The following is a 25,431-nucleotide window of genomic DNA, read 5'->3' as shown; positions in this document are numbered from 1 at the left end:
GGTGTCTAGTGGGAGCAGGAGCTATTCTTAGTTGCTCCTGCTCCTCTGTGTCCTGGGTTCAAAATGGCATCCACAATCCCTAGCAGTAATCTCACGTTTGCCTTCATGTGGCTACCTGTCCTCTAGAACCACAGGCCATGGGGGAGGGGAGGAGGGGACTAGTTCTTTATGTAGAGGAGGTTGGGATCAGATGGCAGAATTAATCTCAGCCTTTAAACCTGTCCTTATGTATGCCTCGGGGCAGGAGTAAATGCCAACAGCAATATTCTTTATTAGTAATGTATCTTCCCCTTATAAAATGGGGAATGCACATCAATGTTTCTGGCTTGAACATAAGAAAATAAGAGTAGCCATACTGGGTCAGACCAATGGTCCATCTAGCCCACTATCCTGTTTTCCAAACAGTGGCCAAGCCAGGTTACAAGTACCTGGCAGAACCCCAAATTGTGGCAACACTCCATACTACAAATCCCAGGGCAAGCAGTTGCTTCCCATGTCTGTCTCAATAGCAGACTATGGACTTTTCCTCCAGGAATTTGTACAAACCTTTTTCAAACCCAGATACACTAACCGCTGTTACCTCATCCTCCGGCAAAGAGTTCCAGAGCTTAACTATTCATTGAGTGAAAAATATTTCCACCTATTTGTTTTAAAAGTATTTCCATGTAATTTCCTTGAATGTCCCCTAGTCTTTGTACTTTTGGAACAAGTAAAAAAATCAATTTACTTCTACTCGTCCACAGATCATTAATAACATAAACTTAGGAAAAATCCACTGCTTACGTCCAGAATATGTAGCATAAAATGTATTGTACTGTTTTGGGATCTTGCCAGGTACTTGTGACCTGGATTGGCCCCTGTTGGAAACAGGATGCTGGGCTTGATAGACCTTCAGTCTGTCCCGTCCCAGTATGGCAATACTTATGTACCACTCAGGATTTTGTAGACCTCAATCATATCTCACCTCATCCAGTGGTGTGCTGGAGCAGGCTCTCACAGGCTCTCGAGAGCCGTTTGTTAAGTTTTTAAGAATTTTGGGAGCCGGTTCTCCATGGCTACTTTAACAAATGGATCCCAAAATGTGGGCTTGGGCCCCTCCTGAATTCTCTTTTACTTTGCTGGTGAGAGAGAGCCCCCTGTTAACAATTTACCAGCACACCCCTGACCTCATCCATCTTTTTTCCACACTAAAGAGCCCTAACCTCGTTAGCCTTTCCTCATACGAGAGGAGCTCCATCCCCTTTATCATTTTGGTTGCTCTTCTTTGAACCTTTTCTAAGTTCGCTATATCTTTTTGAGTTACGGCGACCAGAACTGAACGCAATACTCAAGGTGCGGATGCACCATGGAGTGATACAAAGGCATTATAGTATTTTCAGTCTTATTCACCATACCTTTCCTAATAATTCCAAGCAACCTGTTTGATTTTTTGGCCACCGCCGCACACTGAGCAGAAGATTTCAGCGTACATTAACCGGCTCACTTCTATCCACATGTTTATTCATGCCTTCAAAGAAATGAAGCAAATTGGTGAGGCAAGACTTTCCTTGGCTGAAACCATGCTGACTCGTTTTAAAACCATGTTTGTCTACGCAGTCTGTAATTTTATTCTTTATAATAGTTTCCACTATTTTGCTTGGCACTAACATCAGGCTTACCGGTCTATAATTTCTCGAATCACCTCTAGAACCCTTTTTAAAAATCGGCATCACATTGGCCACCCTCCAATCTTCAGGTACTATGAATGATTTTAATGACAGGTTACATATTAGTAACAGCAAATCAAGAATTTCATGCTTGAGTTCCTTGAGTTCCATTGGATGTATGCCATCAGGTCCAGGTGATTTACTACTCTTTAATTTTTCAATTTGGCTCAATATCAGGGGCATTTTCGAAAGAGAAGGGCGCCTATCTTCCGACACACATCGGGAGATGGGCGTCCTTCTCTCAGGGTCACCCAAATTGGCATAATTGAAAGCCGATTTGGGTGTCCTCAACTGCAGTCCGTCGCAGGGATGTCCAAAGTTCATGGGGTGTGTCGGAGGCATAGCAAAGGCGGGACTGGGGCGTGCTTAAGAGATGGGCATCCTCGGCCGATAATGGAAAAAAGGGCGTCCCTGACGAGCATTTGGTTGACTTTACTTGATCCATTTTTTTTCACGACCAAGCCTCAAAACAGTGCCCAAACTGACCAGATGACCACCGGAGGGAATCGGGGATGACCTCCCCTTACTCCCCCAGTGGTCACCAACTCCCTCTCACCCTAAAAAAATTTTTTTTTTAATTTTTTGCTAGCCTCAAATGTCATACCTAGCTCCATGACAGCAGTATGCAGGTGCCTGGCGCAGTTTTAGTGGGTACTGCAATGCACTTCAGGCAGGCGGACCCAGACCCATCCACCCCTACCTGTTACACTTGTGCTGGTTAATGTGAGCCCTTCAAAACCCACCACAAACCCACTGTAGCCACATGTAGGTGCCCCCCTTCATCCCTTAGGGCTATGGTAGTGGTGTACAGTTGTGGGGAGTGGGTTTTGGTGGGGGGGGGGGGTTGGGGGGCTCAGCACCGAAGGTAAGGGAGCTATGCACCTGGGAGCAATTTGTGAAGTCCACTGCAGTGCCCCCCAGGGTGCCCGGTTGGTGTCCTGGTATATCAGGGGGACCAGTGCACTACGAATGCAGGCTCCTCCCATGACCAAATGCCTTGGATTTGGTCATTTTTGAGATGGGCGTCCTCAGTTTCCATTATCGCTGAATACCGGGGACGACCATCTCTAAGGTCGACCTAAATGTTGAGATTTGGGCGTCCTTGACCGTATTATCGAAACAAAAGATGGATGCCCATCTTGTTTCTATAATACGGGTTTCCCTGCCCCTTTGCCGGGACGTCCTTATTTATTTATTTATTTATTACATTAGTACTCCACGCTTTCCCACACATGGCAGGCTCAATGCGGCTTACGTAGTAACAATATAAAAAACTACAAAGTCGTAAGAAGAATATACAGTTTGTAGTAAATGCAATATTAATGGGGTTAACGGATAAGTAAATTGAACATAGGAGGAATTGGGTGCATAAGGAAATGAGCGTTGGGAGGTAGGCGTAGGAAGATGGAGAGGAATGGATATGGGGTAGCAATAAGGATAATGGGAAACATGGTCAATGTATAAACAATCGTCAATAAGAATCATGTGAGCAAGCTTTGGTTAGGTTGAATCGTTAGGGTAGGCTATCTTGAAGAGATGGGTCTTCAGTGCTTTTCTGAAGGGCAAAAGGCCGTTAATGGTACGGATAAGTCTTGGTAGAGCATTCCAAAGCTGGCTACCTGAAAAGGAAAAATTGGATGCGTAGAAGGATTTGTACTTAATACCTTTGCAGTTGGGGAGGTGTAGATTAAGGTAAGTACGGGAAGAAGTCACACTGTTCCTATTTGGGAGGTCGATAAGGTGATTCATGTAGGTGGGGGCTTCTTCACGTAATATCTTGTAAATCATTGTGTGGACTTTAAAGTTAATTCTTTCTCTGATGGGGAGCCAGTGAAGCTTCTCTCGAATAGGTGTTGCGCTATCAAATCTTGACTTGCCAAAAATAAGTCTGGCTGCCGTGTTTTGGGAAGTCTGGAGCTTTTTCAATATTAGGGACTTACAACCTAAAAAACCAATGTTGCAGTAATCTGCATGTATGAGTACAGTAGATTGTACTAGGTTCCGGAAGGTGTCCAAGGAAAGATATGATTTCACTCGTTTCAAAATCCACATTATGTTAAACATCTTTTTGTTGATGACATTAGCATGGTTTTCAAATGATAAATGACTATCAATCGTTACTCCAAGGATTTTCAAGTTGTCTGATATGGGAAGTTTAACCTCTGGGGTGCTAAGAGTAGTTGGGAGGAGTGGAGAGTGTTGAGAAGATAGGACTAAACACTGTGTTTTCTCTTTATTTAATTTCATCCTGAAAGCATCGGCCCAAGAGGTTAAAGTGGTCATACCTGTGTTTATTTTGTCGAAGATTTCAGATAGGTCAGTTTTAAAAGGGATGAATATGGTGACGTCGTCAGCGTAAATGAAGGGATTGAGGCCATATTTGGCTAGTGCTCTGGTCAGAGGAATCATCATTAGGTTAAAAAGTATTGGAGAAAGCGGAGATCCCTGTGGCACTCCACATTCCAATAGCCATGGAGATGACATGTTTGTAGGTCATATTACTTGGTAGGATCTTGTAGTGATGAAGCTTTTTATCCAGTTAATGATGTTGCCACCTATCCCTTAGAGATGGGCGCCCTTAGAGATGGTCGTCCCCGTTCGATTATGCCCCTCCACATCTTCCAGGTTCACCGAGATTTCTTTCAGTTCCTCTGCATCATCACCTTTGAAAACTATTTCCGGTACAGGCAGATCTCTTACATCTTCTTCCGTAAAGACAAAAGCAAAGAATTAATTCAGTTTCTCTGCTAAGGCCTTGTCCTCACTGTGCGCCCCTTTTGCTCCTTCATGATCTAATGGTCCCACAGATTTCCTCACAGGCTTTCTGCTTCTGATGTACCTGAAAAAGTTGTTGCTGTGAGTTTTTGCCTCTGTGGCAAGTTTCTCTTCATATTTAGCCTTCTTTATTAATACTACTACTACTATTTAGCATTTTTATAGCGCTACAAGGCGTACACAGCGCTGCACAAACATAGAAGAAAGACAGTCCCTGCTCAAAGAGCTTATGCTTTGCATCTGACGTGCCAGTGCTTATTTTCTTCATTTGGGTCGTTTTCCATTCTTTGAAGAACAATCTGTAATGGACTCTTTTACTTCTTCTTTTAACCACACTGGCTGACGTTTTCTCTTTTTCGACTCTTACAAATACGTGGAATGCATCTGGACTGGGCTTCCAAGATGGTATTTTTGAATAATGTCCACACCTGATTTAGAGGGGCATAATCGAAAGGAACGCCCAAGTTTTGTTGAGAACGTCCTCACAAAACGTCTCGGTGGAGGGGTGGGGGAAACCTGTATTATCGAAACAAGATGGACGTCCATCTTTCGTTTCGATAATACAGTTGGGGATGCCCAAATCTTGAAATTTAGGTCGTCCTTAGAGATGGTCGTCCCTAGACTTGGTCGTTTCTGATTTTCGGCGATAATGGAAACCGAGGACACCCATCTCAGAAACGACCAAATCTAAGCCATTTGGTCATGGAAGGAGCCAGCATTCGTAGTCCCCCTGACATGCCAGGACACCAACCGGGCACCCTAGGGGGCACTGCAGTGGACTTCATGAATTGCTTCCAGGTACATAGCTCCCTTACCTTGTGTGCTGAGCCCCCCCCCCCCCAAAACCCCTCTAAAACCCACTACCCTTACGGGTGAAGGGGGCACCTAGATGTGGGTACAGTGGGTTTGTGGTGGGTTTTGAAGGGCTCACATTTACCACCACTTACCACTTACTCCCCTTACTCCCTCAGTGGTCACTAACCCCCTCCCACCCTCAAAAAAAAACAAAACTATTTTTTGCCAGCCTCAAATGTCATACCCAGCTCCATGACAGCAGTATGCAGATCCCTGGAGCAGTTTTAGTGGGTGCAGTGCACTTCAGGCAGGCAGACCCAGGCCCATCCCCCCCCTACCTGTTACACTTGTGGTGGTAAATGTGAGCCCTTCAAAACCCACCACAAACCCACTGTACCCACATCTAGGTGCCCCCCTTCACCCATAAGGGCTATGGTAGTGGTATACAGTTGTGGGGAGTGGGTTTTGGGGGGGGATTCTGGATGTCACGTCAAAAGTGTCAACAGTACCCCTGGCCAGGAACTTGCGACACGCCTTCTGCTGCCTGACCACCTGGCAAAAAGGCTCGGCCTCCTCCGTAGGGAGTGTCTAAACCAAGCTGGACAGTTGACATATCGAGTCCCGCAAGTGTACGCTAGTGAAGAGCTGGTATGACTGGATCTTGGCAGCGAGCATAGCAGCATGATACGTCTTCCTCCCAAAAGAGTCAAGAGTCCTAGCTTCTCTGCCTGGGGGCGCCGAAGCATAGTCTCTAGTACTCCTAGCTCTCTTGAGAGCGGAATCCAACACTATGGAATTGTGGGGTAATTGGGACCTCATCAATCCAGGTTCACCTTGGATTCGGTATTGGGACTCAGCTTTCTTGGGAACCACAGGGCCAGACAGAGGGGTGGAACAGTTTCACATAAGGACTTCCTTCAGTACCTTATGCAGAGGGACTGTCACAGCCTCTTTAGGTGGAGAAGAATAATCCAGGACTTCGAGCATCTCAGTCCTGGGCTCATCCTCAACCTCCATAGGGAAGGGAATAGCCATAGCCATTTCCCGGACAAAGGAGGAAAAAGACAGACTCTCGGGTGGAGATAGTCTTCTTTCCAGCGGAGGGGAAGGGTCAGAGGGAATCCCAAAGGACTCATCAGAAGAGAAGTACCTGGGATCTTCCTCTGATTCCCACGAGCGCTCCTGCTCAGTGTCGGATACAACCTGTGTCAAGGTACTCTGACACTGGACCTGCCTCGACGCCGAGGAACAATGTCCTCTGTGCGATGTCGAGAACTCGATGCCCGATCCGACTGCGGCGAAGCTCCCTCCCCTGACTCGAAGGGGAGTCGACCTGGGTGGCAGCGGATGCGGATGCCGCAGGTGGCACCGCAGTCGGAGAGCTCACCACAGAAAGGCCAGACACCGCTGCAGCAGATGGCACAGAAGGCGCAAGCACACCTGAAACCGAAGCTGACTGTCGCAGTAAGCCTTCCAGAAGTTCTTGAAACAAGGCCCGGAGACGCTCGTCGAGAGCTGCCATCAGAGAAGGCTGCGGGCCCGGTGGAACAGGTGGTGTCAGAATCCGTGGAGGCTCGGGAGCAGGTACCGGGCTGCCAAGAGACTGACGCGTCGGCATCTCCTGTACCGAAGGGGAGCGGTCCTCTTGGTGCCGATGCTTCTCGGGTGCTGACTCTCTCGATGCCCCGGAGCTCCCAGTACCGTGCGTCGAAGGAGAACGATGACGGTGCTTCTTAGCCTTTGCTCGATGCCCATCATCGAGACTCCTTGGTACCGATGAGAAGGATGTGGAATCCTCACGTCTTCTTGGGGCCGGGTCCAATGAAGGTCGGTCCCGGGAGCCTGCATAACATGAGACCTCGAGGCAGGTGGAGACCCACTTGACGCCTCACTGCTCTCAGCGCAAGTTGGTCTCTCAGCAGCCATTACCTCTCTCCTTGATGCTCCTGTCGATGTTGATGCCACCGAGTTCGGTACCGATGTCGATGTTGACATCGAAGGACCGAACTGAGCCCCAAAAAGCTTCTCTCGCTGAGCCTCTCGAGATGCTTGGTTCCGTTTCTTCATACGAAGACACAGACTACAAGCGGCTAGGCTATGGTCGGGCTCAAGGCACTGGATACACAAGGCGTGGGTATCTGTATCTGAGATGGTCCGGTTGCACCGAGTACATCGTTTGAAGCCACTGGTTGTCTTCGATGACATGGAAGAAAAAACGGCTTCGGTGAAATCAAACGATATGATTGTGCCATGAAAGAAAAAGCACAAAAAAGGGAAAAAATCCTTTTAAAAAAGAAAACGAAACTCAGTTGCGAAGAGTAGTTCTCTTCCTGAGCCTGACGGAGATGCAGAGGAAACACTGCCACACCTAACCACGGAGAAAAAAGAACTAAAGAGGCAAGTTCGCGCGGTGGGCGGGAAGCCGTTCGCGCTGCCCACCTGACAGAATTCTCTGGAAAGACTGTTTTGATTTTGCTTACAAACTTTTTTGCTGATTCCTGGGCCGCCGTGGACGTCGACCCACATGTGAGAACAAGCAGCCTACTTGTCCTCGGAGAATCTGGTCATTTAGGGCACCCCTTTGTGCCTTATTCATTCTAAAAACACTTGATATACCACCTAAGACCATCGAGGTGATTTACAATTCTAAATCAAAACAGAAAGATGCAGAACTAAACTAAAAACAGGAAAGCAGAGGTGAGAAACGTAAAGAAAATCCCAAAGCATTGGAACAGAAAGGTGAGCATGAAGAATAGACAGGGGAAGGACATCATCTTATAGTCTGAGTTGCACCCACGACTGGTGAAGGTTGGCTGGAGTCAAAACAAAGTGTGAACAGGGAGCTTTGAGCTGGAACTTAAAGATGGGCAGGGAGGTTTCAAGCCCTAAGGCTAGCGGAAGTAAATTCCAAAGTGTAGGGCTTATCACAGTAAATATCTGGGAACGGATAGTGAAAAGAGGAACAGAGCGCACAGTAGGAACTTGTAGAAGGTGTTTGCAAAGTGCAGAGAGTCCCAGATGGGGAGTAACTAAATGTTGTGAAAAATATGAGGGCTGGTCTCACTGAACAATCTTATAGACTAGAAAGAGCAGCTTATATGTAACATAGTAGATGACGGCAGAAAAAGACCTGCATGGTCCATCCAGTCTGCCCAACAAGATAAACTCATATGTGTATACCTTACCTTGATTTGTACCTGCCTTTTTCAGGGCACAGACCGTACAAGTCTGCCCAGCAGTATTTCCCGCCTCCCAACCACCAGTCCTGCCTCCCATCTCCGGCTCTGGCACAGACCGTATAAGTCTGCCCTCCACTATCCTCGCCTCCCAACTACCAACCTCTCTTCCCCCACCTGCTCCGCGGAGGTTTGATAACAGGAGACAGCATGATGTCACAAGGCTAAAATCAGTCATCACCCACTCCACTCAAGGTTTTAATTCTCCCCATTGCAGCTGCCACCATCTTGGTACACCCAAAACAATGAAACCGATAGGGCGACAAGCTCTACCTACTGGTTTCAGCCCACATAATGGGTCAGATAGGCTCATGTTGTCTCCTGTTATCAAACCTCCTTGAGAGTAACTCTGCCTATGACTTCTGCACTAAGTAGGTTTCCCTGCTTTCTGGGACTTGCCAATTCTTGCTGGTGTGGTCTGAGGTGATCATCTCACTGACCCCTCCAGAAATTGATGCCTTAAATACAACTTTGCCTTGGCTCCTACAAAGATCTGAAACTGTGGCTGACAATTACTACTACTACTACTTAACATTTCTATAGCGCTGCTAGGGTTACGCAGCGCTGTACAATTTAACATAAAAGGGCAGGCCCTGCTCAAAGAGCTTACAATTAACTTGAGAATGGACACCGTTGCCTCAACTTACATCATCTGATTTCTCTGCCATTGGGAGAAAGAGTATGATTCTGCCAGCAGTGAAATGTTATATCCTCAGAAGGGGGTGCATATTGGGATTACAGATATAATACCTTTTTAAAATTACTCAAGGAGTCCAACCTCTGTCCCAAGACTTAGTAATGCGAGGCTTGAGAGGAATAGAACACTGAGCCCTCTGGACTAAGCTCAGGTTCCAAATAGTGAACTCTCAAGGACAACATCCCATCCCAAAGGAGCTTTTGTGAGATTGTGTCTTAAGAGCCATTTCTGCCCCCTCTAAGAGGGTTAAGTTTGTCTTCTGTTGTCTTCCCCCATAAGAGACGGGTAAAGAAAGGAGAAATTAGGTCTTAGCTGATTTTCTTTCCATTAGCCCTTCCCACTATTCCAGAACCCATGTCCATCAACCAGCAGGTGGAGAAGAAACCAAGAACACACACAACCAACTTAAATAACTCGCTATCCTAACACTAACCAGACAAGCAAAAATATGTGGACCTCTCATCTCTGCACAACTTGTAGAGAACAAGAGATATGCAGGAAGCACCATGCATGGTGTCGTTATTTGACCCATTACTTCGCACAGACTAAACAACTCAAATCTCAGGCAGGCCTCTGGAACAGTGGGAAGACTAATGGAAAGAAAATTATCAGGTAAGACCTAATTTCTCCCTTCCATTACGTAGCTTCTCACTGTTCTGTGGGATGTTCAAACCAATCCATAGAGTGGGTGGGATACTGGCACTACCTTCGTGAGGACCAAAGCCCAAAAACTGGCTTTCAAGCGTGCCACAACAACCACCCTGTAGTGCTGGCCAAAGGTATGCAATGCAGCATTGACTGTCACCGTCCTGCAAATAGATAGTAAGGTAGTCTCCGGCTAAGATCTTGCTGTATGTCTCATAGAATGAGCCCTCAAAACCTGAGAAGCCTGCTTCCCCACAAGCAAATAAGTTGATACAATAGTCTCCTTCATCCACCTAGTAATTGTGGGCTTGGAAGCCATGAGGCCAAGTCTCTATTTACCAAAAAGTACAGTTTGTCCGATTTGCAAACACATTTTAAGTGACTTTTTAAAACATACAGTGGTGGAAATAAGTATTTGATCCCTTGCTGATTTTGTAAGTTTGCCCACTGACAAAGACATGAGCAGCCCATAATTGAAGGGTAGGTTATTGGTAACAGTGAGAGATAGCACATCACAAATTAAATCCGGAAAATCACATTGTGGAAAGTATATGAATTTATTTGCATTCTGCAGAGGGAAATAAGTATTTAATCCCTCTGGCAAACAAAACCTAATACTTGGTGGCAAAACCCTTGTTGGCAAGCACAGCGGTCAGACGTCTTCTGTAGTTGATGATGAGGTTTGCACACATGTCAGGAGGAATTTTGGTCCACTCCTCTTTGCAGATCATCTCTAAATCATTAAGAGTTCTGGGCTGTCGCTTGGCAACTCGCAGCTTCAGCTCCCTCCATAAGTTTTCAATGGGATTAAGGTCTGGTGACTGGCTAGGCCACTCCATGACCCTAATGTGCTTCTTCCTGAGCCACTCCTTTGTTGCCTTGGCTGTATGTTTTGGGTCATTGTCGTGCTGGAAGACCCAGCCACGACCCATTTTTAAGGCCCTGGCGGAGGGAAGGAGGTTGTCACTCAGAATTGTACGGTACATGGCCCCATCCATTCTCCCATTGATGCGGTGAAGTAGTCCTGTGCCCTTAGCAGAGAAACACCCCCAAAACATAACATTTCCACCTCCATGCTTGACAGTGGGGACGGTGTTCTTTGGGTCATAGGCAGCATTTCTCTTCCTCCAAACACGGCGAGTTGAGTTCATGCCAAAGAGCTCAATTTTTGTCTCATCTGACCACAGCACCTTCTCCCAATCACTCTCGGCATCACCCAGGTGTTCACTGGCAAACTTCAGACGGGCCGTCACATGTGCCTTCCGGAGCAGGGGGACCTTGCGGGCACTGCAGGATTGCAATCCGTTATGTCGTAATGTGTTACCAATGGTTTTCGTGGTGACAGTGGTCCCAGCTGCCTTGAGATCATTGACAAGTTCCCCCCTTGTAGTTGTAGGCTGATTTCTAACCTTCCTCATGATCAAGGATACCCCACGAGGTGAGATTTTGCGTGGAGCCCCAGATCTTTGTCGATTGACAGTCATTTTGTACTTCTTCCATTTTCTTACTATGGCACCAACAGTTGTCTCCTTCTCGCCCAGCGTCTTACTGATGGTTTTGTAGCCCATTCCAGCCTTGTGCAGGTGTATGATCTTATCCCTGACATCCTTAGACAGCTCCTTGCTCTTGGCCATTTTGTAGAGGTTAGAGTCTGACTGATTCACTGAGTCTGTGGACAGGTGTCTTTCATACAGGTGACCATTGCCGACAGCTGTCTGTCATGCAGGTAACGAGTTGATTTGGAGCATCTACCTGGTCTGTAGGGGCCAGATCTCTTACTGGTTGGTGGGGGATCAAATACTTATTTCCCTCTGCAGAATGCAAATAAATTCATATACTTTCCACAATGTGATTTTCCGGATTTAATTTGTGATGTGCTATCTCTCACTGTTACCAATAACCTACCCTTCAATTATGGGCTGCTCATGTCTTTGTCAGTGGGCAAACTTACAAAATCAGCAAGGGATCAAATACTTATTTCCACCACTGTATGAGAATTTAGACTAACTTCCATTGCGGGAACTCATGAGAAAGGGCACCAGCTGGCTCTGATGGCCTACAAAACACTGAGGGAAAATAACTTGTTTATAACAAACTGTTTATGGTCCCCAGTAGTGTGGTCTCATGAGAAAGCAGGTCAGAAGCAGCAGGTTAGATCTTTGAGATCTAAGGCCGGACGAAAGGTGTCTTCCTTGTTTGAGACAATGAAGTAGACGGAATATCTGCTTTGTCCCTGTTTGGCCTGGGGAACTGGAACAGCTGCCTGGAGCAACAGCAAGTTGATATGAGGTACGCTCGTGGAGGTTCCCTCCACCTAACGCCTAGTAGAGCCACAGCCACTTCCTCCAGTCCTTCTATACTTCAGGATCCCAAAAGTAGTTCAGAAAATTCCTCTGAATGATAATGGTGTGCTGCTGCTGGGTTTCTGCAGGAGAACTCCATTCTAGACAAAATCTGACATTTACCAGGGCACGAGGCATAGTTTTCCTCACATTGTTCCCATTAGCAAGTAATGTTGTCTTGCTGCCACTACCTGCACTGTCTTCTCCCTAGCTATTGGCCAAGATTTGGACCTATTTCTCTACCAGGACAACAGTCATCACTTACTGTTCCTGACCATAAATCTCATCCCAGTCTAGCAGGCTCACCTATATGGTATAAAATAACCTCTGTTTTCTCTGGCAGGGAATAGATCAGGTTATCTGCTCAGGCTCCTTTCAGACTCTTGAAAGAGAAAGTAGCCTTGTGACACTGAAATAATTAATATATAGGTCTACTGAATTGCAGCCTAGGAACTGCATAAAGGACAACTCTCAGGGAAGACGTGGAAATGGGAGATCTGAACATCAGGAATGAGGTCTTCAGCCACTGCATCCAAGACCACGAAACCATGTTCTTTTTAGGAAACAAGACTTCTCACTTATACTTCAAGACCTAAGAACTAAATTGTTTTTCAAAGATAATCAACACCAAGATTCCACAACTGCAGAACACTCACTATAGGTGAAAATCACCCTAAAAATATCTATCTAAATCTATTACCTTTTGATTGACAGGTGACTGGGCCAAAATTAGCACAGGAGGAGAACCTGAAGATGTCAATAAGGGATCCAGAGTACCAAATCTCATAAACATGTGCTGGTAACCCTAGGAAAGGAATGCCCCTGTGCATCTATCCAGGAACTACAATATATACTTGGGATCCCTGCTTATAGTCAACAAGTCTTTCTCCCCCCACACCCAAAGGGGAGGGAAGACAGAAGGAGGAGGAGGAGGGACAAGGAACAGCCCTTGACTTATAATCAGAGTAGAGAGCTGAACGGAAACGGGATTCCCGCAGGGACGGAAGCAGTTCTGCAGGGTTCCCGTGGGGACGGAAGCAGGTCCTGCGGGGTTCCCGCGGGGACGGAAGCAGGTCCTGCGGGGTTCCCGTGGGGACGGAAGCAGGTCCTGCGGGGTTCCCGTGGAAGTGTAAGCTGCACTGCATTAGCCTCTCATCTACTGAGTACCTTGAGTGCTGTCTCCTCCTCCTTGCTTTAACAGGACAAATGTGGAAAGTCTTCCGTTAAGGAAGTGAGATCCTGAATTGAACAAGCAGCCAGTATTCATCCCTTAACAGTGGCATTATATGATCAAATTGCTTGGATCTGGTGAGGAGTCGAATGGCAGCATTCTGTATAGAATGTTATCTTCTGTATATATTTATATGGCAATAGCATGGGGTGTATATTAATATCTGCGGTCACAGTGTGCTTTTATGATAGCACTGTGCCAGAATACTGGGGGATTAAAAAAGGAAGGGAGGGAGCGACTGACCATTTTCTATGCTTTTGTGCTGTTTTTTTTAGGAGGGGTTGTAGAGATTCAGATTTGCAACATGAGTAGAGGCAGATTTTTAATGCCGATTCCTTAAAAATAGTTTACAAATTTGAAAGTATAGTACAGTACAGTATAAAGAAAGTACGTATCTACTTTCCTTTCTAGAATAGGCCATACATAGGCACCCTCCAGACACCTAAACATCGGCACACTGTTCTAAAATTGCCTTCATATGGGACAGAAGTGGATGCCACAATGTAGGTGCCTTGATGCTGTGCACTGAACACTAATTCTACAACATCATCTTGGTGCAAGATGAAATTAGACAATATTAACATAAGTGAGCATCAGCGTGTGTACATATAGGTGTGCCCACTTATGCTAAATCAATAGCAGGTGTAAATGGGTGTACATAACTGTGACGTTATGTGCATATGTTGGAAACAAGCCCATGTCCCTCCCAAGCCTTGCCCAAATGTACATCCCCCCTAAATTTATGCACTAAAACACTGCAGAACAGCGTGCAGTGCACTTACACGTGCAAGCATCCCAACTGTCCTGATTTGAACAAGCCACTGAAGTAACAAGTATTTTATTTGCATTATTCATAAAATGCTTTTAATGAGCACTGACACAACTGTATCAACAAAGTATTGGTATACTGAGACAGAGATATTTAGGTTTGTTTATAGCAGTTTCATATTGCCATGATTCTTGATAATGGACATCAATGCAGACTCTTGGAAGCTTACAGCAATACAGTATTGTTCAGTGTTGCTATACACATCAATATCACAATCAGTTTGCATACTAAAACAGTTTTCAGAAATTAATGTGAGCCTCATTTTCATCCACCACTTTTCTATAAGCACTCATGATTACCCTGGAATTTTCCTCCATTTATTTGACCTTTTTTGTACTTACCTTCCCTAGCCCTGCCACTGCAGTGGTGGTCTTTAGCCAGTAGTCAAAAACTGCAATTCCTTCAGCTAACAATGTTATCATTTGGCAACAGCCATGACTCTCTTTCCCTTCAGAGGAAGCAGGACTTCTGCAATGCGGTATGTTGCTGCTGAACCAATAGATCATTCTCAAAAAATATAGGGGCCGTTTTACCAAGCTGCGGTAACCACCAATGCGTGCTTACCACAGGTTAAAATCCACCACTGTGATGTACGCTCACACATTCCAAGGTATTTTTGTGTTCGCCACATGCTACTCAAACACTAAAAAAAATAGAACATATTTTTTAGCACTGGGGGCATGTTTGGGGGTGGACAGTAGGCATGCCCAGCACTAATCAGTTAGCGCAGCTGAATTGCTGTACGTTAACCAATTAGCACATGGCTAGTGTGGGAGCTCTTACTGTATAGTAAATAGGTGTCGGTAAGGGCTCTTGCACTAATGGTCACATGCTAATTGGGAAATTAGCACGTGGCCATTAATTGAAGAAATGGAAAATGTAGCTATTTTACAGCAGCGCTGAAAGTGGCCTCAGTGCACGGGAAAGCCCCATGCACTGATATCAAAGGCCATTGTTTAGCGCAGCTTAGTAAAAGAGCCTCATATATTTTTAAAAGAACATTCTCTACATAATGCAGAGGGGACAAGGTGGATAAATGGTTTGAACACTAGACTATGATCAGGAGAAATTCCCTATGTAACAATTTAAAGCCTCTTTCCTACCATGAACTGTGTAGATAATAATAAAATTGTGCAGATGCATAAATAGTACGCACATGCATTTCCCTGTGTGAGTACTGCTTAATTTTCAAAAGCAAATTATGCATGCATACTTTTCTTTTGAAAATTACCCCAGGGAAGTTATGCACATATATTTGCACCTCTCTTTGGCATGCACAGATTTCCTGGATTAATTTACATACATATTTATAAAGCCTGTGCATAAATGCTAACTCTTCCCCAAACTCGCCCAAGAATGTCTCTACACTGCCTGGTTAACCTTATGAGCATACAGGTGCACAAATTTATCCAAATATTGGGAGGACAGCTTTAGCAAAACCTATTTCCAAACATAAAACATTATTTTATCCATAGAAACACATTTTAAACCTGCTTTCTGTAAGGAAAATTTAAGGCGGCATTTGTGCACAAAGCAGTACTATATTTGTGGAAGTAGGTGTCTATAAAATTGTGTGTCCAATTTGGGGGTAATTCATGAAATGTTTTTGTTTGTAAAGCCTGAAAAAAGGCTTAAAAAAATTGAGCAGCCACAATCACACATAAAAAGTAGAGATGGGGTTGCAACATATGATGCACACATTTATACCAACTTTGGAACACGTGTAAAATTTGTGTATGAACATTTGTATACTATTGAAGCTGGTTCTACAAACCTATTTTAAAACTGCACACAGGCACCTATGTTGCCTTTATAAAATGAGCTTAAAATAGGTAACGTCTTAGAATTTGAACATAGCCTCATTTGGATAACTTAACTGGACTGATTGGATGCATTCCCTGGATGAGATGGGAAGACATATAATGTACATGCATACATTTATGCAGATAAATTCCCTAATATAATTTTCAAAACTAACACACATGCATGCCTTTTTTGTTTGAAAATGCATTGGTGTCGCACAGGGAAAATTATGAGCATATAATTTTCAAAACTAACACACATGCATGCGTTTTTTGTTTGAAAATGCATTGGTGTCGCACAGGGAAAATTATGAGCATATTTCATATATCCATTCAGTTATAAAATTCCTCCTTTATATGTGGGCTCACAATTCTCTGTCTCTGTGCTTCTGGAACCTAGCTGAAAACAAGTCATTTGTCTTAACCTAACCTTCTTGCTTGATATGCTATTGTCTATTTTTTTTAAATCATATAAACATGTAAATCAAGAATTCGGAATTATGGATTCCCCAGCAATCATTCAATCATTACATCACAAACAGTCATTACACAATTATGTGAAAGACAAGCAGTAGTAATAGTTCCCTATGAGAAAGTATAACAGGCTCCAGAATCCTGGCAGAGAGAGAGAAGCTATTTATGTTTGGATTTTGACCAAATATCGAGTCTGGGTATTGGTGGTTACAAATCAAGTTTTTGGACTATAATCCTGTGCTGTCTTTTGAACTGAAAAATAATATCACTCAGAAAAATGGACAGCAATCAAAAGTATCTTGCGTGAGTCATGGTCTCTCAGCTTATATTCCTTGCAGTCTAAAAACTGGAACACCTCTAACATTAGATGTAATGCCAGTAAACAGGAGAGTAATTACTCTCGCTACTATGCTCATAACTCAGATTTTTCTAATTTATTGATTTTATGTTAAAAAAAATAACATTCTAATGCCATTCTTGTATTGAATGTATGCAAATACTCCATTCTGGGGGCAATTTTCAACACTGCCCTAAGACTTTGCATTAGTTTTCAAAGTAAGAGTAGCTACATACTTTTGCATTAAAAACTGCCTCACAAAAAGTACCCATATATAATTGTGTTTTTAATGCAGATATTTTTCAACTATAACAATGTGAAAATAGAAAAGTACTGTGCTATTGCAATCTCTATCCTAACCTTACCTCTAAGAGCATTTTCCTCTGATTACATTACATTACATGATACTTAAATCCCACACATACTATCAAAGTTCAGTGTGGCTCACAAAAAGAAGAAACTGGATCAAAGTAAACGCACTATGGAACTTCACATGAACATGAACTTCTACCCAAATACAGAGCAGACAATTTTTTAGACAGCTGCTTTTCATGCATAAACACTTTTCTACTGTGAAAATTGCTTTGAAAATTGCCTTTTTTCAGTCTAATTTTATAACAGGACACTTATGTGAGAAGTCCCAAAAATGCACCTATTTTATAAAGGCCCAAAGCATAAATAATACCAATATCAACCTTACTACAGTTGAAATAAAAAAAATAATACTCATTCTATTTTGTGCCATAAAAAAAATAAAAAATCTTTCAGGTAAAAATAATATCTATATCTATAATCCATCTAATTTTGGCATCCTAGAAGTTTTTGAATGAACAGCTGCTAACATTTGATGGTCCATATTTTTAAACAATTATCATTTTTTATTCAATTGTAATAAGGTTGATATTGTTATGTGGTGATATATTAATGGTGGTTTTCGCCTTTTATCAGCACTGGGAACTTTTTGTGTTGACACTTGTATTTTAGAATAGGCTCTTATAATGATTCTCCAGCAGTTCACAAATGCTCTCACACAAATTTACATTTGCTCACAAGAAGATGTAAAAGCATGAATGTAAGTTGTTCATGTACTCGTGTACATAAAAAAAACCAAAAAAAACATTACAACTCTACCTCTGCTCTGCCAGAATTATATAGGAATGCCTAAGTGTAGTATGTTTATAACACTTGTATGCACATATTAACATTCAAAGCTCAAACTTCCAAGACCAATGGGTCTTTAACCTAATGATGACACCATTAGCCAAGTCCTTATCCAATCAAGGCCTCAACCCATTCATCTATGCAGACGATGTCACAATATACATACCTTATAAACAAGACCTGACAGAAATCACCAATGAAATCAAGCTCAGCCTAATCACCATGGACTCATGGGCAAATGCATTCCAACTAAAACTCAATACAGACAAAACACACTGTCTCATCCTCTCATCCCAATACAATACAAACAAACCCACAAATATAAACACCCCAGACTACACCCTCCCTATCTCAGACAGCCTCGGAGTTACCATCGACCATAACCTTACACTTGAGAGCCAAGTTAACTCTATAACTAAGAAAATGTTCCACTCAATGTGGAAACTCAAACATGTGAAACCATTCTTCCTGAGGGAAACATTTCGCAGCTTGATACTAAGTAGTCATGCAGACTACTGTAATGGAATTTACGCGGGATGCAAAGAACAACTCAAAAAGAAACTTCAGACCGCCCAAAACACAGCAGCCAGGCTTATATTTGGAAAAACGTGATTCGAAAGCACCAAACCCCTCCGAGAAAAACTATACTGGTTACCAATTAAAGAATGTATTGCTTTCAAAATCTGCACCCTGGTCCATAAAATTATCTACGGTGAAGCCCCAGGATATATGACAGACCTTAGACCTATCAACAAGAAACGCAATCAGATCAACACGAACTTACCTAAATCTCCACTATCCAAGCTGCAAAGGTCTCAAATACAAATCAACTTATGGATCCAATTTCTCCTACATAAGCACACAACTGTGGAACGCACTACCAAAAGCCATGAAAACAACGTACGACCACCTAAACTTCCGGAAATCACTAAAAACCAACCTGTTCCAAAAAGGCATACCCCATCGACCCAACTTAAGTGCCTAAACTCCGCAACACAACGAAACCAAAGCTTGTAACAGACTCCACCTAACTCTTCCTCTCTATAATTCCCCAGTGTGTGTATAACACATGAACCTTATCTGACCACATCAACTCCTTGTATTTGTTTCTCTACTGGAGATGGCGAACACCTCTACGGAACAATGTAAGCCACATTGAGCCTGCAAATAGGTGGGAAAATGTGGGATACAAATGTAACAAACAAACAAACAAATAAATAAATGTTTTTCCTGCCATTTGTCAAATATGGTCCATAAGATCACTGCTTTATCAAACTGCACACTTGTTCTTATTTAGGGGCGTAGTTTTCATCATATGGTACTGTCAAGATGTGTTATTTTATTAATTGGATTAACAGTAAAATAACACATCTTAAATGTCATCCTTGTTGATAACGCACCTCTCCATTAGTAATCAGTGGTATTGATTATTGCAATGCCCTTTATAATGGTATCCACCAGACTGCTTTGAAAGCATCAGACTACAAATCGAAAAAGAGGCTCTGTTACTGTGGAGCAGTTTCTTCAAAAACTGAAAGGCAATTCAAACAGTGGAGATAAAGCAATGATTCATGTAACTTATCAACAAACACTCCTGATGCAGCTTGCGTACAGGAAACGTAGCCATGTCCGTTTCTTTGCATGAATCAATATTTTTCAATAAACTGTTTTATTGGTGGCCTTTGTTTCAGTGCTGTTCCTTCTTTTGCTTCTATAGAATTCAGATTATCCAAGATAGTGTGCTCAGATTAACGTATGGTCCCAAAGAGACTTATTGGCTTCCAGTTTATATTTGTTTATGTTTATTACAGACTTGATATACTGTGTTTCAAAACCAAAGTGGTTCACAATCAAAAAAATATCATAGGAGGAAACGGAAGTGAACTACAATTTATGACAGGAAAGGGAAACAGTTGAAGAAAGAAAAATAAAAAGCCAGATAAGATGAAATTAAATATGAAACAGTATCAAGGTAAGAAGGTAGAGAGAAATAACTGCCACCAACAGCACTCCTACCGTCTCAACTGATCACCTTATGCTAAGTCAAACAAATGAGCTTTGACAGCAGCCTTAAACTCAGGGAATGTCTGTTCTGCAAGGACAGCAGGGGGAGAGGGAGTTCCAAAGAGAAGGAGCAGTCCAGAAACATGAGCATCATCGAGTGGACTGTAACTGTGAGAAGTGAACTGTAGGGTTACAGAGCTGATGGGTGGATATCAATTGGAGAGTTCTTGAGGGGGTATACAGTACAATCAGAGAAGAAAGATATGAAGGGGTTCTAGAACGTAGTACTTTATAGGCCATGGTGAGTATTTTATATTGGATTCTGAAGGGTATGAGCAATCAGTAATGATGGACAAGAAGGGGGAGGGGGTGACATGATCAAAACAATGCACTGCGGTATTTTGGATTGTTTAGAGCCTTTTTAGCAGAGCTGAAGAGAGACCCGAGTAAATGATGTTGCAATAGTCTATGCATGATTTAATTAGGGCACAGAGGAGGGAAGCACATGCTGTGTCATAAATATAAGAATGAATGGACCAAATTTGATGGACAGCAAAAAAGCTTGACCTAATTACTGAGGAAACATCAGTACCAAAATCCAGTCTGTAAACCAGATGGATCCTTAAGTACTTGAAAAAGTCTACTAAAGTCAGTGGGGTCACTCTCAAATTTGGAGTAAGAAAGAGACGTTATGGACAACCAGTTATCTAAGAAGTTACTGTCTTTGAAGGATTAAGGAGAAATTTGTGGGAGGACAATCAGATATCAATGCAATCTAAGCAGGTTTGTAGTGTAGACAGATCAGGATTACAGGGATTCTGGATGGAGAGAAGAAGCATGTTGTCTGCACAGAAATATGCGGTATCAGACGAGTCTTGGATAAGGGTAGCAAATGGATTAAGGAAAATATTAAAGAGAAGGGGAGGGAAAACATACCATTGGGGGGCCTCACAATGCAATGTGAAAGGCTTCAAATCAGAAGATGGTATGGAAACCTGAAAACTATTGGAAAGAAAAGAAAAAAAACAATTATAGACTGATCTCTAAATCCCAATAAATGATAGTCTAGAGAGCAGTACAGAATAATCTACAAGATCAAATGCAGTTCTTAGGTCAAGCAAAACGATAAGACCAACATCACACCTGTCAAATACAGCGTGAAGATCATTGAGCAATAATGTAATTACAGTTTCTGTGCTATGGCCAGACTGGAATCCGGATTGCCTTGGATGTAGGATCTGATAAGTTTCAGTGTGTTGTAGGAGCTGGATGAAGACCATCTTTTCTCTAATCTTAGAAAGATATGAAAGATTGGAGACTGATCTATAATTGGAAGCTTTGGACAAGTCAAGGTTATTTTTCTTCAGGATGGAATGGACAACTGCTATTTTCCACACTATGGGGACATTACCAGTAGTTAAACTATTTGATATCATGGGTCAAGAGCATATGTTGTTTTCCTGATTTGAGTTTAGCAACTTCACATATGCTGTCAGAGAGAGTTGCAAAGTACTAATCTTAGATGAGAAATAAGTGGCACTGTGGATCCAATACTGGGTGTCAATTTTCTTGGGCTTGAAGGGACCGACAGAAGGGACTCCCAGTTCCTGAAAAGGACTTCCCTGAGTACCTCGCAGAGAGGGGCAGTCACAGCCTCCTTAGGAGGAGATGTGGATTCTAGGACCTCAGCATCTTGGCCCTGGGCCTGGGCTTATTCTCCACTTCCAAGGGAAATAGAATGGCATCAGTCATTTCCTTTACAAAAGATGGAAATGAAAGGCTCTCCAGAGGAGACTTTGTCTTTTCAGGTGGAGGGGAGGGTTCAGGGGGAATTCCATAGGACTTGTCAGATGAAAAGTACCTTGGATCCTCCTCTGAATCCCAAGAGTGCTCCTCTTCGATGTCAGCCAATACCTCACTATGGGAGTATCGAGACTGAACCTGCCTCGACGTGGAGGGACCATGTCCTCGAGAGTGGCGTTGAGAAGTCGCCTCCTACCTTGACTTTGGCAAAGCTTCCTCCACCAACAAAGAGGGAGTGCCAGCCAACACCAGGGTCGCACTGCAGGCTGAGGGCCAAGCGGGGCTGCAATGGGAGGCAGGGTAGGTGCATGCACTCCCAGTGCTGATGCACACCTTTGCATGAGGCCATCCAGTAGCACAGGGAGCAAGGCCCGAATGCACTCATTGAGTGCCAAACACTAGGAAAAGCTGGGGTGCTGGCTCAGGCATAGGTTGCAGAACTGCCGGGGTCAATAGAGTAGGGTCTTGGCTGCTAGGAGACCGAAGCGTTGGGACCTCCTATATGTAGGGGAAACGGTCCTCCCGGTGCCAATGCTTCTCGGGTGCCGAATCCTTTGATGCCCCGGAGCTCCCGGCACCATGCGTCAAGGGCGACCGATGATGAAGCTTTTAGGCCTTCGCTCAAAGTGTTGTCACCGAGGCTGCTTGGTGCCAATGAGGACAAAGTTGAATCCACACATCACCTCAGGGTTGGGTCTGACAATGAACAGTCTCAGGGGCCCTGCACATCAGGAGGCCTCGAGGCAGTTGGAGACACACTCGATGCTTCACTGCTCCCAGTGTCTAAGGGTCTAGCAGCAGCCATGCTTACCGATGCCGTGCGATGCTCAACATCGATCCCTGCCTCGATGCCGATGGCGAGGAACCGGAGTTGGCTCCAAAAGTCCTCGCCTCTCTGGAAACCTGGGACCTCTTCTTCACGCGAAGACAGAGAACACAGTTAGTGGGGCTATGGTCGGGCCCAAGATACTGTAGACACCAAGAATGGGTGTCTTTCTCGGACATTATCCAATTGAACCGGGTACAGTGCTTGAAGCCACTGGGAACCTTCGTGGACACGGAAGGACAAACTTTCTTGGCTAAATTAAATGAAGCAATGGTGCCTAAAACAGGGCAAGGCACTGCAAAAATGAAAGGGAAAGTTCCCAGCCAAAGTCAAGGCCTAAAAGCGGCCTAATGACAATGGAAAATAAAAGGAAACTTAAAACCGGGCATAATCAATAAAACCTACAGGAAAAATAAAAGGACGGGAGTTCCTCAACAGGAACACAATAAAGGACGAAAAAATTAACAAAAAATAGCCGAAAGGCACAAAAAGGCTCTCTAGGACCGAACGATGTGAGGAGACGGTAAAAAAAATGCCCTCTCCTCAAAGCGGTAGAAAAAGAACTGAGGAGACTGCATTCTCGCAGTGGGTGGGAAGGCACTCACGCATGCACAATGGAGCGTGTCTTATGCTCCACAAAGCTCTCATTAGGCTTTGGTAAATTCCGGTCCGGGCGACACGGGTCTGCATCACCCACTTGTGAGAATAGTGTCCTCGGAGAACTAACTGTACACCATTACAATTGCCTTCTACTCTGCAGATGCCTCCTATATTTAGGTATAGTAAGTAATTTGATGGTCTTGGAGGGCTCATAATTTCCCCTTTATAATATTAAGAACTCTTAATACATTGGTCGGGGCTGACAATTTCCACCACAAACGTGCTAAGGGGAGTGGAATTTGGAACTGGCTCCCTCTGTTCACAGTTCACTGCACTGACAACTAGGCTACTTCTGGGAGATGCTTGTTGTTCTGTTGGGTATGCCAATAATGGGGAAACCCGCAAAAGCAGAGGACCTTATGTCACTATGTAGAGAAGAACAAGCAGAAGTACATAAGTATTGCCATACTGTGAAAGACCAAAGGTCCATCAAGCTCAGCACCCTGTTTCCAACAGTGGCCAATCCAGGTCACAAATACCCGGCAAGATCCCAAAAATGTACAAAACATTTTATACTGCTTATCCCAGAAATAGTGGATTTTCCCCAAGTCCTTTTAATAACGGTCTATGGACTTTTCCTTTAGGAAGCCGTCCAAACCTTTTTTAAACTCCGCTAAGCTAACCGCTTTTACCACATTCTCTGGCAACGAATTCCAGAGTTTAATTACATGTTGAGTGAAGAAAAAGTTTCTCCAATTCGTTTTATATTTACTACATTGTAGCTTCATTGCATGCCCCCTAGTCCTAGTATTTTTGGAAAGCGTAAATAGACGCTTCACATCTACCCGTTCAACTCCACTCATTATTTTATAGACCTCTATCATATCTCCCCTCAGCCGCCTTTTCTCCAAGCTGAAGAGCCCTAGCCGCTTTAGCCTTTCCTCATAGGGAAGTCGTCCCATCCCCTTTATCATTTTCGTCGCCCTTCTCTGCACCTTTTCTAATTCCACTATATCTTTTTTGAGATGTGGCGACCAGAATTGAACACAATATTCGAGGTGCAGTCACACCATGGAGCGATACAAAGGCATTATAACATCCTCATTTTTGTTTTCCATTCCTTTCCTAATAATACCTAACATTCTAGTGAGGACTAGTGAGGGTAGCAGTGCTCTTTCACAGAAGACGAGGAGACGAGAGTTCTAAATATCAAAGTCTTTATTTTTCAAAAAATCTTTAATTCTTCAAGGACCCGACACAGTACTGTGTTTCAGGAAAGTGCCTGCGTCAGGGGTCTGTATATGGAATCACTGGTAAAATTTAAAGATCAGGATAACCGTCTTTAAAAAGACGCGAATACCCAAAAATCATGCAGTATAGGGTGCAGCAGTAAAAAACCACACTGATACTGTCATAGTGCCTGGTATCCCCTTTCAATTTCAGTTCTTAGGGGGGTGGGAGGGGGACAGCATCCACTGGGGGATTAAGAAGGGGTCAAGCTTTAATCCATCCAGTGGTCATTCAGAGCATCTTTTTAAAAACTTGGACATGACTGAAACAGATCTAGATAAAAACGCACTTCTTTTTAAACCTGGACGTATCTTCCTGTTCCATTATCACTGAAAGACGTCCTAATTTGGGGCCGCCCTAGTCCCACCCAACAAAACCGCCCACAACATTCCCCCTTGCTATTTGGACAAACTCAGTACAAAATGTCCAAATTCTGCCTGTTCAAAAATCAACATTTAGATGTTTTTGGCAGATGGACATATTTTTGGCAATTTTGAGACATCTATCTGCTTGAAAAATGAGCGCCACAGGTTCTCACCGGTGCTGCCTTTCACATTGCTTACAGATTCAAAGATCTGTAACCCTAACCCTGACTCTTCTGTTGAGATACAGTTGCTAATTTTATAAGCACCATTTTACATATGAAAATGCTTTATAAAATATTGTCCTTCGCACATCCTGTGTATTTTATAAAATGTGCACATACAGCTCAACTCTTCTAATGATTCATCCAAACTGCAGCTCCTTAAATGCCTATGCACAGATCTTATAAAAGTAGGCACACTCTTTCCAAGATTTATTTTTTAGGTTCAAATGCAGTTGCACAATTTTATAAAAGCCCTTTCCACATATAAAACAGGCTTTGCACGCAGAAAATG

The 25,431-nt window shown here is 43.6% G+C and overlaps 1 protein-coding gene across 1 annotated transcript in view; it reads right to left on the bottom strand.

The window, feature by feature from the left end:
- MYO9A (myosin IXA) overlaps positions 1-25,431 on the bottom strand; it is a 980,547-nt gene that overhangs the window by 184,676 nt on the left and 770,440 nt on the right.

This window comes from Microcaecilia unicolor, chromosome 1, assembly GCF_901765095.1.
Source record: "Microcaecilia unicolor chromosome 1, aMicUni1.1, whole genome shotgun sequence".
In the NCBI taxonomy this organism is placed as follows: Eukaryota; Metazoa; Chordata; class Amphibia; order Gymnophiona; family Siphonopidae; genus Microcaecilia; species Microcaecilia unicolor.
The sequence above is the reverse complement of the archived record's forward strand: the minus strand, read 5'-3'. Positions and strand labels throughout refer to the sequence as shown.